This window comes from Cricetulus griseus, chromosome 4 (genome assembly GCF_003668045.3).
Source record: "Cricetulus griseus strain 17A/GY chromosome 4, alternate assembly CriGri-PICRH-1.0, whole genome shotgun sequence".
NCBI lineage: Eukaryota > Metazoa > Chordata > Mammalia > Rodentia > Cricetidae > Cricetulus > Cricetulus griseus.
Window position 1 is genome coordinate 74,517,065 of NC_048597.1, and position 13,528 is coordinate 74,530,592.

General features: G+C 40.5%; 1 long non-coding RNA gene across 1 annotated transcript in view; it reads left to right on the forward strand.

Moving 5' to 3' along the window:
* Window positions 1-13,528, forward strand: part of LOC113835460 — a 42,986-nt gene that overhangs the window by 16,954 nt on the left and 12,504 nt on the right. The window contains exon 3 of the long non-coding RNA XR_004769998.1: window positions 2,642-2,743. This is a non-coding gene — a long non-coding RNA (uncharacterized LOC113835460). The remainder of the gene's footprint in view (window positions 1-2,641; window positions 2,744-13,528) is intronic.

The window sequence follows — 13,528 nt, forward strand, 5'->3', positions numbered from 1 at the left end:
AGGAACTCTTTCCCCCGAGAGGCATACACATAGGTCACCAGTGAGAAAACAAAGTATGGTTTCACCAAAGTTCAACTTGGGAACTCACTAAGTTTGTTGAGCTTACCTAAAGTGCATGGGTGAGGAGTTACATACAAGAGTATGGGTAACACCATAGCAGCATAGATGGAGTTTCCCCTGCAATGAACCTTCTACGTGCATTACCCTAGAGCACTTCCCAAGACCATGAGGCAACACAGAACAAAAATATATAAAACTTGCCTGAAGATGTAGAAGAGAGTGGTTAGAATCTCAGGACAGGCTTCAGTGACCCTCTCCCTTTCTATGCAGAAGCCTCAACAGTCAAGAGTCCTGAGCTTGCAACTTCTTTTCAAATGGTCACAGCTCCAATAAAAGTGACAGCTGTTGTGCTTGGGGAACAATATTCTAAGCAGCCACTGTGTTGGATCCCCATCATATAATTCCTGGACTGATATCCTTTAGTTTTTCCTGAAGTTGTTGACTAAAAATTCTAAGCTTGGGCTCATGAAATGGCTCAAGCCATAATTGCATAAAACCTGATGACCTGGAAGGAGAGAACTGACTTCTGAAGTTTTCCTCTGACCTCCCCCTCTTGCTCTCTTTCGCTCTCTCTCTTGCTCTTTCACACACAAACACACACAGACACACATAAACATACATGCACACACTCACTTACCTATGTATATACACCCACACACATTACACACGTGTACACACACATACACACACCACAAAACACACACACACACATACACACACAAGCATGTGCACACATACACAAATAGATACACATACACACATGCAACCACACATTCACACAAACACAGGCATACACGCCTACACACACTTACCACACATTCACACGCATACACATATGTTCACCACACATACATACTTACTCACACATGTACTCACACACACACACACACACACACACACACACACACACACACACACACAGAGTCAATAAAATAAAATATTATTTTAAGTGCATAACTTTCAGTCATACTTTACTTCTTTATTGAGCCTTGATGGTAAAGTGTCCTGACATCTCAGGCCATTTGTGTGCAAGATCCACTTCAGACTGACTCTGGATGCTTTTCATTTTCATAGTGAACAACCTGGTGGAACAGGTCTGGTAGAAAGAGCTTGTAAGGAAGTCTTGTTTTGGTATGTTTCTATACTGGGGCTTTAAGACAGTTTTTCACCAAGAGAACAAATACAGTCTTCCTACACTGGGTCACACAGGAGTTCACAGCCGTTTAACAGTTTGAAGACAATAAGCACTGTCAGATTAGTAAAAGTTAACTAGTGAACCCTTCTTACCAAAATCATAAAATTTGGAAAACAGCTAATAACCTGATGGCAGAAAGGGAAGCTGGCCCAAGTAACTCACTTCCTCCCACTGATGCTCTTTCTACAGAAAGAGTGTGACTCTGCCCTCAATCCCCTCTGGCTCTGTCAAGGCTGGGAAGGATCCTGGCCCAAGACAGGAACAGGGATGAGGGACTGTTCGAAGGTCTCCTTCCTCCTGGTGGGATGACCAGAATCTTGAAGACAGTCTGAGCATTAGGGCTAAGCGGGAGCCACTCAGATGATTAATGTATGTGAACTACAATTCTCTGAGTTCTGTGAGCAATGCCATGAAAATAAGTTCTCATTCCCCATGTTTTGAAAACTGAGAACAAAGCAATAACAAAATAATTACTTTTCAACATGAAGAGTAACCACCATTTCAGTATCTCATATGATTCTATTCAATGGAAGATATAAAACTTGAAAATGAAAGCTGTTAAGAAAGATCTCAATACAAGAGAAAGTTTGCATTTCAGACTGCAATGGTTAGGGTAAATTCAGGCAAAGTTCCAGAGGAACCTTTCTGTATGGACTGGCATTGTGTGGCTGGCCTTCAGGGGTCATGCTGCCTTGTCTGGGACAGGATGAGGGCTACCTACAGCCTTGTGAAATCAAGCAAACTTCATTTTCAGCATTCTTTTATTTCTCTGCTTACAATCATTGATGGTTAGTGTATATACATACACTTTCCTTGTCTTTGAATTTATGAAATTACCTGAAACATGAACACTTGCTTTGTCTGATCATCTGACAAATCTTCCTCTTAGTATGACAGTTATCTGAGTGTTATTTCTTTTCTCTGTCAGACATATACTTTGTTTTTAGTTAGGGTCCTATTGTATAGCCCAGGCTAGCTTCAAATTTGTAATCCCCCTATCTCAGCTTCCAAAGTTATGGAATCAAAGGTGTGCATCATCATTATGCCTTGCTACTTCTTATAGTGTGCATACACAGTCCTGTTTCAAAATAGAGATGTAGAACTCTGTTCAGTCTTCCATAAGGTTTGTACAATACTAAACACCATCAATGGTATAATGACAAAACAAATTAAAATCTTCGTTACATAAAGGAAATGTTTCTTGACCTTTTTCAGAATAGTAGAGTATGTTTCTAGCTTCAAGCCTACAAGTTTTATAGATCTGTGGACAGCAACCATGAAGAAAGGACAAGAAAGAAAATAGCTTTCATTTATGGCTGGCAGACTGCCTATGCTTTTAGCTGCTTCTGCAAAATTCTGATTGATCTAATCCTGTAATTTACACAGCACTGCAGAAAGTGAGTGTCCAAACACTATGAAGTAATTTATCAAAACTGCTGAAGACCTTTCATCCATCCAAGTTCTTAAAGGACCTTGTAAGCATTCAAGGTAAGTAGCTGGGTGAGTAGGCCACCTTCCCTCTGAGTTCTGGAGGGCCCCTGTCTCCTCACCTCTTTTCTCACCCAGCAGAGTCCTGCAGTCCCACTGGGATGGCTCTGCCTAGGCACTAATTACTTTACCAGCACAGGGGAGTGTGGGAAAGCTAAACTTAATCTTTGGTTGCAAATGATAACAGAGATCCAACAGATGCTCTGAATAAAGACCTTAAGCCCTGGAGAGTGATCTGGGTGCTTCAGGGGCAGTAACTCTGCAGTGAGGAATTGCAAACTTACCATAGTGTGAGAGGCTGGATGGATTGAAAGGATGGAGATGACAGCAAAAGAAAATGTTCTTTAAATTGCAAAGTTAAAACAAGGCTTATGTAATTACACTTTATTTTTATGATGTTTTGTACCCTATAATTTATTGATGAATATAACTTCAGATATTTTTAATGACAAGAAAGGCCCAAATCCTTCTTTTTAAGAGGAAGACTTCAGTTTTGTTAGTATGTGTCTGTCTATGTTCTGAAGAATCTGAGCATACAGCTTCATAACTTTTGGAAACTCACAAGGAGAATGAAATATACCAATGTTCAGGATCCGTGGCTTTAATTTATGTGGCCCTATGGCCAGCAGACGTTGGTTGTAGAAAGGCTGGTGCATAATTGCTGTCATCATTAACTCTCAAATTAGAAGGCCTCCCTGGAAAAACAAACACAGGCTCCTTTCCAGCATGCATGTGCATGTCTATACCTGCAACAAGATCAGAAAGCTGTCTTTGGCTGTGGAAGGGTCTCTGGGCCAAGGCACCTGGTGCAGTCTTGGTGGTTTCTAAAACTACCTGGTCTTCCAGGTGGTTGGGTAGGTGTGCAGAAGAAATGATGCCCTTCTGCAGATTATGCAGTTCCTGGATATTACTGAAAACAAGCAGGTTATTTGGGGCCTACTTACATATATTTTTTTTATTTCTTTGCTCTCCATGATAATTTCATGATTATTTCTTATGAAGTCCAAATTTGCTACCTTCTTCTAGGCCCTTGTTTCCATAGTTCTGATTTGGTACCTTTCTATTTAGGTAGAAGATGGATATTACAATAATTTGAAAAGAATTAATATGATGCTCCCAGATCCCAGGGAAAACTCAAAATTTAAATGCTCATAAAAATCTGAAATTCTTCAATAACTTAAATCCCCATATGCAGAAGAAAATAATTCACATTTTTGTGGCAATGAACTTGTAGGTGTGTCTGTCTGGGTTGCCTGCTAAGTCTTTTCTATACTAATGTAGCTTTGGAAAGAAAGGGCCATGTTAGGCTTAAAATGTCACAATCAAAACATTGTGAGTATAAGAACTATAACCCCAGGGCCAAATATCACCAATGAAAAGAAATCTTGTTGGTTGTATAAATACTGTACTTGGAAGGCAAGGAGGTGAACAGGAAAAATGTGAAGAGGGGGAACCAGGCAGCTCATTGAAGTGTTAGGAAGTTAAGCTGAGAGAAGCAAGGCTGTGGTGCTATCTTTGTAGTTGCATCATGAACAGGGAGCTACTTTCCTGGTCAGACAGTGGCATTATTGCATAAATATCTGCTTCTTCCTGTTTGTGTAACTATCTCTTGTCTGTTTCTCTACCAAACCTGTTGATTTATTCCCTCTCAACAAAGAAATGGTTTCTTGTGGGTCTTTCATTCAATTCTGGACCCTTCTTCCCTTTTACAAGCTCATAGGATACTCTTTTTTCCCCTTTAATCTTTTATTTTTATAACACAACTCTTTATTTATACTTTGGGAATTTCACATCATGTACCCTAATCCTGCTTGCTTTCCAGTCCCTCCATATCTGCCCCTTACCCTTGCAGGGCTCCCTCCAAAAGAACTTTCCCCCCAAAATTAATTAAAAACAAAACAAAATAAACAAAAAGACCAATGTGTTCCTCTGTCTTTCCAGTCTCTCCAAAATCCCTTCATTTGTTTTAGTGGCATTGGGAGCTGGGGTAACTGAGATTTCAACATGCATGGTTCCTATGGTCTCCTGTGGTAACATGATACATGGATATCACCACAGATTCCAGCTGCATCAGGCTTATGGACCCAGACATAGCCCTTAGCAGCAGCTTGGGACTAGACAATTAGTATAGCCCTGGTGGCATCATGGGGCACCAACATGGTCACAGGTAACTGACCAGACTCCAGGCATCTGCTCAGCCCTTGGTGGTAACAGGAGCTGTGGATATCAACTCAGATTCTGGCTGCTTCAGGGCTATGTGAAATCAGGAGTGATTCTAGACACCAGTTCATCTGGGACATCACCATGGCCCCAGGCAGCAGCATACATCAATGAAATTGACATTACCCAGGTGATGGCAGTAAGGACATTCTTGCTTACCCACATGCATGTTGGCATTGGCAAGGACATAACCTGGAGCAAGTGTTGTGAGTTCTGAGACCAGTCTGCCCTTTTCAGGCTTGGGTTGTCGGTCATTCTTTGATGAAGGCCTGAGGTCATGCAAGCAAATCTAGCATTCCTAGGAATCCTACTAGCTGATCCTGAAATTGATGACAGTGGATTGACACTGTAAATAGAAAACATAAAGTTAATTAAAATCATGAGTGTATGAAGTGCATGCAATTTAGAATCATTGAAAACTGTTGAGAAAAACAGACTTCTCAAGTGATGAACACAGTACTGGGGATCATGTCTCCACTGTTTCCTGGTTCAGGAAAGTTCCGAAAAGAAACATGGAGCCAGTATAGCCAGAAAAAAGTTTCATCCCCAAGTCTTAAGTTTTCTTAAGCTTGTGGCAAAGACACTTCTCCAATTATACCCAGTTATTCTTGGACACAGATGTAACTTGGACATTGTACATGTGATTGAACTTTAAGTCCTTGGAGGACCTTGTTATAAATACATGGCCTAATATCATCTGGAGCTATACAGCTGTCTCTTACCATTTATTCTCAGAGAATTGATGCATTGATATAAACAGTAGAACTTGGAAAGAAATACCCTTAGTGATTCTTGGAAGTGATTGATAGCTACAAATAAATTTGAATTTAAGCTTACTTATTTATAAAATTACCTTCCTTCTTGAGATGTCTAAATAAATCCAGCTGGTTCTTTTGGTCAATTAGTGATCTAAATTGAAAATTAATGTAAAGATTTGCGCATAGTGGTGATTTGGATGAGAAAGGGCCTTATAGGCTTATACATTTGAGTGTTTGGTCATCAGGGAGTGGCACTACTTGGGAGGAAATGAGAGGTCTGACCTTGTTTGAATAGGTGTGACCTTGTTGGAGGAATTGTGTAACTGGGGGTAGACTTTGAGTTTTCAAAAGCCCAATCCAGGCCCATTTTCTCCTTTCCTCCCTCCATCCCTCCCTCTCTCCCTCCCTTCCTCCCTTCCTCCCTTCCTCCCTCCCTTCCCCCTTCCCCCACCTCTCTCTTGCTTCTGGTTGCCTGTGGATCTGATTGTAGAACTCTCAGCTCCTTCCCCAGCACCATGCCTACCTGAATTCTGCCATACTTCTTGCCATGATGATAAAAAACTGAAGCAATAAGCAAGCCCCAATTAAATTACTTCTTTTATAATAGTTGCCTTGGTCACGGTCTCTCTTCCCAGCAATAAAACACCAACTAAGATAGTCATGGACTATTTTGTGTTTCTCCACTTCATGCTTCTCTAATATCCAAATCCCTCAATCAGATGTTACAAAGATTTTTCCAAAATGTAAAAAAGTGACCTCCAGAGAAACAGAAAAATCACACCATGGAAAGTTTTCAGAAAAAAAAAATATAGCTTTCTTTCTTTTTTAAAATGAACTTGTAAACAAAGGGCTAAATGAGATAAATGACTTAAACAGAAGATGCAGCACAGGCTAGGGTACCCTTTCCTAGCAAGATTGATGAAGCCTGGCCTCTAACATTCTTTCCTAGTAGGACTATATCAATGATACTTTGTTTTCTCTAAATTATTCTCTTATCATCTGGGTCATTAGAAACTGAAGCATATACTCATTTATTTCTGATCTGAAACTATGCTTTATTCTGTATTAAATTATTTTTAAACTTATTACTTAGTTCCTGTTTCTATGACAATGCAAGTTTTTCAAAACATCGTTATTTCTGGAAGTTGTGTGGCATTGTCAACTGTGTATCCAGAGAAAAATAATAATTGCTCTTTCAGAAGGTAATCTTGAAGTTTACTGCATTAATCCATGCCAGCAAACTTTCAAATTTATTAAAGCACTTAGATTCCACTTTTTAAAAACATAACATGGAACATTGATTAAAGCTATATTAGTCTTTGACCTGTAATTTGACTTTGATGAGATCATGTTATCTGTGGAAAGAGGAAAGCTTGTGACAACTTCCCATAAAAAGAGAAATATGAGAAGACAAGGGATGGTCAAAAAATTTCTGACAAATTTGTGAAAAAGACTCTTGCAATTTGAACTAAAAGGCATGTGTCCATGTCACCTTTTAAGTAAAAGTTCTATTGCTGTTAAGAGACACCATGACCATGGCAGCTCTTATAAAAGAAAGCATTTAGTTGGGCTGGTTTTCATCTTCAGGGGTTTAGTTCATTGTCAGCATGATTGGAAGCATGGTGGTATTCAGGCAGGAATGGTGTTGGAGAAGGATCTGAGAGTTCTACATCCAGATCCACAGGCAAGAGAGAAAGAGAGAGAGAGGGGGGGGATGGGAGGATGGGAGAATGGGACACCATGAAGAACAAGAGAGTAGGCCGAGGAGCTGAGAAAATGTTTTCGTTCAGAAAATAGGAGCATCAGTAACTTTACCATCTGCTCTCCTCTATTCCTATTAGGCATGAATTGTTGTAAGGAAGATCACAAAGCATGTGGTAAGAAGATAGAGCTAGAAGGTTCTGGGTAATCACAAAAGTTACAAACAGACAGGAATAGGAACAGGGACAACTAGGGAAAAGCAGTGAACAAACTAGCTTTAGATAAAGCTGATTACTCTGGGTCTCACTGACCTTGGCAGTGTTCAGAAGGTCATATTTTATGTGAATGAACTGCTTTTGCTTTCTCTTGTATCTCTGGGATATGGAGATGTTTTTCTTCTGTTATCAACAGCATTCTTTATGATTCTCACCATTTCAATTTCATTACATTAATATGTGGGTTTTTGTGTGTTTATTTGAATCCATCTGAACATTGTATTATTTTCACCATAAGAGAGCAATGATATTTTTGTTTATTTGTTTTGGTTTGACCTTTTGATCTTCTGGCCACTGGTATACTAGAACCTTTATGACACATTCCTCAAGTCCACTATAATGTGGGTGTACAATAACATAATAGAGTTTATAAGTCACACAAAGTCATCCTTGTCAAATATCATCATTAATTGAGGTACTGTCCCTTTCAAGTTATTCTGTTTGTGGATTACTGTTTGGGGAGGCATCCTGGAAAGGTTAGCCCATATTTGTACCAGGAAAACATTCCAAGTGGCCCTGTTTTCTTACCTCCATCCTCTATTTTTCATTGTTGTTGAAAGCTTTAATAACTTAGAGAAATAAATCGGGGTTAAACATAAAGCAAGGAGGTAGAAACAGCTCTTTTTGGAACTTCTCTCAGACAATCTCGAGAATGAGGAGACAGTGTGCTTGGAGCTGCATCTGTGACAGCTGCATTGGCCCTGGACCTGGGCATGAGTCATTTTCAATGCTCAAGAGATCCGACTTTACCTTCATGCTACATGTGATCATGTCATTTTGTGCTATAGAGATTTATTAGTTAGACAAAGGTTTTTATAGACGATTGTAACACTGCTTTAGATGTTTCTGACTTAAGTAGAAAAATTAAAAGAGTCTCATGAAGCTGTAAGACAAGAGTCTGACCACTAAGAAATGTGGCCCCATTTCCACCATCCCACAGCTTCTATTCTAGGACTCTGTCCTTTCCACATCAAGACATTTGTACATATGGCATAGTGGAGAAGCTCTGGCCTTAGCCTACCAGATTACTTGTGTCCAACATAAGTGAGTTCCCCAAGACCCATGTCCTCTAATAATGTGCCACTGCTCTAATGGTTCATGGAACATAGCCACATGATGTTTTTATGTAAACATCTGGAAACATGTATACCCTACTACACTGAAGTGGTACTCATCATAGTTAGAGCTAAATAAATAAAGTGTAGGAATACATGATTAGTGCTGCAGTTCTGTGAACAAACAGTAAAGTGAGTCCAAACAATATTGCATTTATCTGAATATCCTGTCTCGGAATGTAAATATTCATGGCTGATTTTCATCATTCTGTTATATGATTAATTGCTCTTCTTTAATAAAAATCTTTTTGTGTAGCTTGAAAAACAATATATACTGTCAGAAAAAGAAGCCCAGAAACAAATCAAGTGCCAGATTTGATTCAACAGCTCCTGAGTCCTTTGTGTGCCACTCTGTCTGCCTCCTGTACTGATCTCAGTCTCAGCTCTGAGAACAAGATAGGATACTAACAGGAACAAGAAATTGCTACTCTGCAAAGCTACGTGGTTGATCTTGGGCATATACCGTGTTCAACCATACCACAAGGACACTTGCTCGACTATGTTCATAGCAGAATTATTCAGAACCTGGAAACAACCCAGATGCTCCTCAACTGAAGAATGGATATAGAAAATGTGGTACATTTACACAATGGAGTATTACTCAGGTGTAAAAAACAATGACATCATGAAATTTGCAGGTAAATGGATGGAACTAGAAAAAATTATCCTGAGTGAGGTAATCCAGACCCAGAGGGACAAGCATGTTATATACTCATTCATAAGTGGTTACTAGATGTAAAGCAAAGGATAACCAGACCACAATTCACAGCTCCAGACAAGCTAGGTAACAAGAAAGACCCTAAGTGGAATACATGAATCTCCCTGAGAAGGGGAAATAGATGAAATCTCCTTGGTAAACTGTGTATGGGGAGGGTAGTGGGATGGGGATGGGGAATGAGAACATGAGCAAATGGGATTGTCAAGTTGTGGGGGGAATGGAGTGGGAGAGCAATGAAAGAGATATCTCAATAGAGGGAGCCATTATGGGGCTAGGGAGAAAGCTGACGCTAGGGAAATTCTCAGGAATCCACAAGGATAACCCCAGCTAAGACCTCTAGCAATAGTGGAGAAAATGCCTGGATTGGTTTTCCCTTGTAATCAGATTGATGACCACCCTGTCATCATAGTAACTGATGGAAGCAAATGCAGAGATCCACATCCAAGCACCAGGTTGAGCTATGGAAGTCCAGTTGAAGAGAGAGGAAGGATTATATGAGCAAGAGGGTCAAGATCATGATGAGGAAACTCACAGAGACAGTTGAGCCAAACTTGGGGAGCTCATAGCCTCTAAACAGCTGAGGAACCTGAATGGGACTGAACTAGGCCCTCTGCAGGTGGGTGACAGTTTTGTAGCCTGGTCTTCTTGTGGGACCCGTGGAAGTGGGACCAGGATCTACCCCTGTTGCATGAGCAGGCTTTTGAAACCCATTACATATGGTGGGATGCCTTACTCAGCCTGGAGGTGGGTTGGGGGATTGGTCCTGCCTCAACTGAGTGTGCTAGGCTTTGTTGACTCCTCATAGGAGGCTTTACCCTTTTTGAGGAGTGGATGGGGATGGGAGTGTAGGGGAAGCAGGAGGAGGGGAAGGAGAGGGAATTGTGATTGATATTGAAAATGAATAGTAAATGAAGCTACATTGTTGAAGACAGAGTCATGAATATGTTATGGTTTCTCCCACAATTAGGTCTAATGCAGAGTGTTCCTGTTGTTGCTTTCCTCTTATTGGCTATGTCTAGGTGTACTTAGGACACCCTATCTTACTCTTGGGCACTCTCTTTTCCTTCAGGCTGCAGACTCCCACAGGATTTTCAGCAGCCTGGTTTTGAGAGTTGGGAAAACCTAGCCCCTCTTCTACTGCCTGTTTCCAGGTGCTGGGTGCCAAATACTTGAGCTTTTCTGAAACACTACGAAACTGAAAGACCTGCTCATATATTCCAGTAGGACTTGGGGGAAGGTATGGGAGGTCCTAAAAGGTTTAAAAGAGCCTAGTGTTCCAGACAATCAGGCTGTCATGCTCCCTCCTGCACCGGGAGGTTTGGCTAAAACAAGAGTCCATAGCCAAAATGGATATATTGTGGTTTTACCCTTCCCTGTATCCAGGAAGAGCCCTATCAGGTCATTCTTATTCTTTTTGTCTATTCTGAGACAGCTGAACCCTACTTGTATCAAATGAGTAGAGTTATTAGGGAGTGTAATTGGCCTCTTTGGGTGTTCCTTGTCCCTTCCATGTGTTGAGCATGGGTATCTTCCTCAGACTTGTGGTCTTATCCTGTACCAGACATGGAATGTCACTAATTATAAACATCTACTCTTTCCTTTTAACAACTAGAATTTCTGAACAGGAGAGATATTTTATTTATTGCTAATGAAATGGAAAAGTTATTCAGTAAATGTCACTTGGGCAGGTCATTAATTCGATCACTTCCCCCACCACATGCAACCATATAAAAGGGGGAAAATACCAGAAGAATTCTTTTTCATTGATTCTTCAAGGAAGAAATCTGTGAGATTTTCTCCAACAGACCAAAGTAAATATTTAGGTTTTGCAATCATACCACTTCCCTCACAGCTATTCAAGCTCATGGTTCTAGTGCAAAAGCAGCCATGGACACATAGAAGGGAACATGGCTGTGTTCCAGGAAAATCCAATTTACAAGAACAGAGGGTGGCTGGGATAGAAGGTGTGGCTAGGTCTGACTCCATCTTCCTGGATGGTCAGCATAGATTGATGTTTCAAACTCAGCACCAAAATGACATTTTCATTTGATGGTTTATCCCAAACACAGCTTTCCAGCTTTTGGACAGTTCATCACATCCTTTCATTACTCATTCACATGCTCTTGCAAGATACAGGTCCTTCTTAAAGTCAAACTCCTTTCTAAATGAACATTCTAGAAACATCAATCCACTCTTGTGATTAGTTTGCTCCCAAGTAGTGCCTTGCTTAATGTTTTACTCTGGTTGTCTCCTTTGCTGTCTAGTTGCTTTTGGAGCAGTGTTCTAACTGTAGCTTGCTCATTTGGCATCGCCTTCATTTCGTCTTGATTCAGTTTCTCCTTGTCTTGGTGATTCCCTTGGCAGTGTTTTAGTGACTTTTTTTGAGGATGCCTTTGTGCTTTCTTGGGCAGCACTGAGACTGCCTTCTCTTCCCAGCCCCACTGGGCTGAAGGATTGTATGCCTACTATGGTGGAGTATTTCTTCTCTCTCTTCTGAATAAGTATACTGCTTGTTGTTTGCACTATGTGTACTTTAAAATTTGAGACAATGTAAGATTGCAGGATAAATACTTATTTAATGGCAGTCATAGGTAGGACCAAACACTACTTTATACACTGTATTTATCCTATGTCTACATATTTTATAAATTTTAGAGTGTAAGTCAAACACAGGAAAAGTTTAACAAAATATAATAATAAAACTCTATTAGCAACTCTACTTGGTGATGTAACCTGGGAAAATGGAGTTTATAAGAGGCAGACTCAAGTCTCATACAATAGCCAACTTTATTCAGAGCATCAGACTTTTTACACTCTGAATGTCAAGGAGAATTACCTGAGTAAAATACACAATCACAAAGACAAGCATGTGTGTGAAAACATGTTTTTCCATAGAGGCATATGAGTAACAATAGCTAAACACACTCCTATCCACTACATCTTAGAGGAGCATGAAAACATATCCCAAGAACAATTCTGTGCTTTGAAGAAATCTAATTCATAGTTTTTGTCTTGTTTTCTTGGAGTTTCCTCACAAACACCCAGAATTCTCACATGATGTCAATTTTAAACTGTTCTGACAGACAAAGAATGATTTTTTTGAAGTACATTGTAACACTTTGCTGAAAACTCACATCTCCAACTCAGGTCCCCAGCACTTTTTATTGAAATAATGTCTTTCCCCAGCATGTGTCCCAAGCATATTCATCAAATACCATCGTCTAAGGATGCATAGATCTTCTCAGTGCTCATTTCCTTTCTACAGCTAGGTGTGTATTTCTATGTAATACTGCTGTGGCTTTTTTATTTAGAAGCAATCATTTTACATACCAATCCCCCCATTTCATCTCCCTTCCATCCTCCCATCCCCCCTATTAACCCCCCCAACTCATCCCCCCCACCTGCTCCTCAAGGACGTTGAGACCTTCCATGGGGGAATCATCAAAGTCTGTCACGTCATTTGGGGGAGGGTACAGGCCCTACTCTATGTATCTGGGATAAAATAATATTCCTCCATAGGGAATTGGCTCCTGAAGTCCATTTGTGCACTAGGGATAAACACTGGTTTCACTATTAGAGGTCCCATAGACTTCTCAAGCCTCCTAACTGGCACCCACATTCAGAGGGTTTGGTTCAGTCCAATGTTGGTTCCCCAGCTTAATGACTGGGGTCCCTGTGTTCTCACTAGATCAGGTCAGCTGATTATGTAGGTTTCTCCAGCATGGTCTTGACTGCTTTGCTCATCCCTTCTCCCTGTCTACAACTGGATTCCAGGAATATATGGTTCAATGCTTAGTGGTGGCTGCCTGCTTCTGCTTCCATCAGCTACTGGATGAAGGCTCTAGGGTGGCAATTAAGGTAGTCACCAATCTCATTATAGGGGAAGTTCATTTAAGGCAGCCTCTCTACTACTGCCTAGATTCTTAGTTGAGGTTACCTTTGTGGATCTCTGAATATTGCCCTAGTGCCAGATTTCTCTTTAAACCTATACTGGCTCC